Source organism: Lycium ferocissimum, chromosome 12 (genome assembly GCF_029784015.1).
Source record: "Lycium ferocissimum isolate CSIRO_LF1 chromosome 12, AGI_CSIRO_Lferr_CH_V1, whole genome shotgun sequence".
Classification (NCBI taxonomy): domain Eukaryota; kingdom Viridiplantae; phylum Streptophyta; class Magnoliopsida; order Solanales; family Solanaceae; genus Lycium; species Lycium ferocissimum.
Window position 1 is genome coordinate 8,255,798 of NC_081353.1, and position 4,888 is coordinate 8,260,685.

Genomic DNA, 4,888 nt, shown 5'->3' on the forward strand with positions numbered 1-4,888 from the left:
TGAAGGTAAGCGTTGAATTGAATTTATGAATGTTGTTGAATGATGGAAAAGAGAGTTATTATTGTTGTATTGCCTTTCGGATTGATTATTAATGTTGCTAGGTTGGTTGTTGTTGTTGTTGTTGTTGATTTGGCCAAGTTAAATTCTCGGGGTTGGCCTATTTACAGGGGAAATGCTGCCCAAATTTCTGTAGAATTAAGGGCTAAATTGGAATTAAATGCCCAAAATGTCTCTAGCTAATGTTTGGCATCTTATGGCTTATTTGTAGACCTTGGGCAGCCCGAGACGTAGGTTGGATTTATCTTGAGTTTGATCTAACGTTGAGTGCGTACGAGGTATGTAAAGCTCCATTCTTTCTTCTTTGACATGCCTTAGTTACAAATAGGCTATGGCCGCGACCTCGAGGAAATTCTATTCTCGCAATCCGAGCATGTTTATGACTCCTATTCGTTTCTTGGAAATTCGTATGTTGGTATGATGAAATATTGGCCTTTATGCTTTTGAAATATTTGATTTTCAACTTTTGCACAAAAAGTTTGTTTTAAAAAAAGTTCCGTAACTACGAACGCTCGTATCTTTCACAGAAAGGCTCGGATTGCCTCGATATGCTCGTAGGAGATTGTATGATGTATGATAAGTATGTTTTTCATAGGCGGGCCCGACTCGGGTCAACACCCGTCCGTGGGCCCCGCGACTCTTCTTTTGCAATTCTGATGACTTTTGACAAAATACGATATGACTAATATCCCGATTTTAAGTGTGATCATTTTACTTATTTTTTTGAGTCTACGATAATGATTTTATGCATATGGTTACTCACGACTCCGTTCGTGCATTCTATTATATCTTTCGCCGAGTCCCGGGCCGGTTACATCGTTGTCGTGCGCGCTTTGTTATATTCCGGTGTTATGCTGTGTTATAGTTCGCCGAGCACCTCGCTAGAGGGCCGGGTTCCACTATATTTGGTGTTATGCTGTGTATGGCGTTATGCTGTGTATGATATGTGACGGGGATACGGAGATTTGAAACCTTTTGGTGTTATGCTGTGTTATGGCGCCATCGATGGGCGGGCGACCATATTTTTTGAGCCTTATGCATGACTTGTATTTTTAAAAGTAAACATTTTGATATTTTGGAAACGCATTTACTTTCTGTACTTCTGTTCGAGTATGATTTAGATTTGTATACTATATTTTCTGCTTTGCATACTTAGTACATATTTCGTATCGACCCCACTTTCTTTGAAATTTCTTGCGTTTCATGCCCGCGGGTACGCAGACGCGGTTGGTGATCCACTGTTGAGGACACCCTCTTCTCGATTGGAGTGCTCATCTATTCGGAGCCATATTTTGGTATATATTCGTTCGTTGCATTTGTATATATTTGTTCGGGGGTACGGCGAGGCCAATAAAGTCTTATGATTCCGTTTGTCTGTTTAGACGTCTGTGGACATGTATGTGGGTTATGCCCATTTTGTACAGTTGTGTGTGTATGTTGTATGTTCTGGGCGATCCCATTCGCCGTGGCAGCCTCGTCGGCTTGCATTTGTATATGTTTTGGGCTGTTGCGCCATCTGATAGCCTTTCCGGCTTTTGATATATATTCGGTTGTGTTTGAGATGTGTTTGAGACAGTTTGATATAATCTGAGACAGCGTTTGATATTTGTGTCTATATAAGCCATCTGTTTGCGACTCGGATTTGGGATTGTGTTTGGGTGCCCAATTCGGGCACTAGTCATGGCCTACGGGGTTGGGTCGTGACACTCACATATTCAAATACTAATCCGAGATCATTCAAACAAGATTCAAGAATGCTTCCAACAATCCACAAAATATCCAAATTAGCCCATCCAACACACAATGCGGCGAAACCTTCCAAGTCCAAGAAAACAACAACAACACATTTCTTTCTTCCAAATTCATAAACTATATCAACAACCACATATTACAATATCATTCATGTAAATGCAAGAACTATATTACCAATATACTAACTTCTACATTAACTCCCAAACGGTCCCCGACTTCAACTTGTGTCATCTAATACTTTCATTTTCATTACATAATCCACAACACAACAACCCAAACATACTAAATAAATTTAGTTCTTCACTTTTACATAACATCACATACTCACGGCTACAATACAACACACGGCTACAACTTCAACATCACACTTTCATGAATTTCATTCATTTCAACACACTACAACACACACAACCATCTATAAAACATGTAAAAGAGATTGAACCTCACCTCTTCACCTAGTTCCGTCCTCGGCTAAGGTGGGTAAATTGCGACAACGAACGATTTGCTTGCTTCAGCAACCACTCAACGTTAACGAGGACCTTCCAATTAGTAAGAGAGCTAGAAGAAAATAATTTTCCATGGTCAATTTTGGGGTGCCAAATTCAGCCACCATGGCCGAATGTTGTTCTCCTTCTTTCTTTCCTCCAAACTTCTCCAATTTTCTAGAATTATGAGTGATGAATTGTCTTGCTTTTCATGACTTATATATATATATATATATATATATATATATATATATATATACTTACAAATATAATATGAACACATGGCCCCTTTGATGGCTTGAAACAATTGGTTAGCCATGTGTGGGTCCCACATGACCCCACGGCCACATGGCTAGTTGTGGCTATTTCATGAAATAATTTGTTCCCACTCTTAGCCCCTAATTTTCCTTATTCCAATTTTGCCCTTAATACTCCATACCAATAAAAGATGACTATGCAACTTATGCACTCTAACACAATTGAAAAAAAATTATAACCTTGTCCTTAACTTTCCGCAATTAACTCGGAATATCCCAATGCGCAAAATGCGGGATATAACATCCTTCCCCCCTTTAGAACATTCGTCCTCGAATGTTCAATTAGCCTCATTAGGTCTTGTAAGGACCTTAGGGGGGGGGGGTTTCCTTTTCTTACTATAACCTGCAGTTTCACCTCCCAATTATATTTCTCCGCTACAATACTTTAATAAAAGCCGCGTTTTTAGTACGCAGTCTTCCGACCTTGTGAGCATGTAATAATGTCCAGTGTATCTCGAGCTAAGCTTAAACCATCTTTACATCTTTCCTTAATGGACCCAAGATCTCGTGACCATACTGTTATTACTGAATCCAAGCTTTTCTCACCAAGTATTTGCGTGGTTTCTTCCCTAGCATATAATGTTCATAGGTAACATAACCACTTTTGTACGACTCATGGACGTATATTCAATCTTAGTCACGGTCTTTCTTTCTCCTAGTTCATGCTATTCCACATATTCCCTCCGTACTAACATTCGCTGGTAGCCTATTTGTCATACTCTTTTCCCTTTCTTTACTCACTCCTTTGATTTTCTCACTTCCTACTTATAGGCGGTCTCTCTTTCCATCTCTCTCCCTCGCTTCCCCCCTTAAGGGGCATACTTACTATTACCCGATTATACTTTGCCCTATGTCCGTATTTCCCGTCTCACTTAGGCGACACTTTTATTCTGACATTTTAATTCCCTTTCTTTCCATCTACTCGCTTTCTTTCTTTTCCAAATATCATTGTATTAGGACTTTCCAGGCTTAACTTGTAGTGAAAACAACATCAGCTTGCCTTGTAACGTTTGTGCCATTTATATATTGCTTCTCACTTGAACTTCGTTACCCTGTCCGATTAATGCTTTCCATATGCCGCCACGTTGGTTGCCGGAATACGCATATCCGGTAATATAGCCATGTACGGGCATCACATGCACACCTATGTATACATAGTCACTAGCATCTCGCTCACAGAAGATTCCCAACCACTACTCAACTCACCCTAATTCTAAAGCTGTGACGCACCTTCCTTCTTTTTACCGGTTCAGTCTGCCTGTTCTTCACGATCTCTTAAGGTTTCTGCCCACTCCGCAGACTCAAATTTTCCTTAGACTACTCTAACTTCTCATTTGCTTCTTACGTCTGAATTTGTAAGGCTTTCAGAAAACTTCCTAGGGGGTCACCCATCCTAAAATTTCTCTCGCTCCAGCACGCTTAACCTTGGAACTCTGATGAAATACGATGCTGTAATGCTAATATAACCGCGTCCACCTCACCGCATGACCTTCATCACATAATCTGGAGTAAGTTAAAATCTTAACAGATTCCGAAACGTTCTCATTCTACCTCGTTCCTCATCCTTTCTATAACCGAGTCTTTCGCAGTTCCGTCACTTATAGTACTCGTATCCTTGGCTATATATGTCATGGTCTTTTACTACGCTGTTACCTCGCTTTCTTCTTATTTCCTTCTTCCAATTACCCTTTCTTTTCTTACACTCGCTATCGTTCCCGTTATTATATAACCCTCATTCCAAACTTCTCCTACAGAACTTGACAAGCCTTCCTTATTCGTTCTATAGCTCGCTTTTCCGTTCCACACTTGCCTTTATGTTCTAGCTACATAGATCACATCATAGCTTTTGGCCACTTTCTCACTAGGCCTTACTTATTTTCATAACAATCCCCATTATATTCACATTATGTCTTGTTCGTAATCAATCCTATAACATGACACTTCTTAACCTTTTACCCTTTTACGGTCCGCTTTATCCTCAATGTCTCCCAAGCTGTCTTATCAATACATTCATATTCGCCACGTTTCCTTTCCTCTGTGCTCTTGTCTTAATCCTACTATTACTTTTTTTTTAACCATAAGCTCGTCATAATTCGTCCCTGCTTATCCATTCCGTCGGTACCTTAATATAACTCTCTATCAATGTTTGCTAGTCTTCTCCAAATCATCTCTTAGTGTCACAAGCCCTTTCCAATTTCTTTGTACCATATCAACATCGACCTTATAATTATTATTATCCCCGATTCAACAATTAACTTCTTTCTCGGTGTCGGCCGT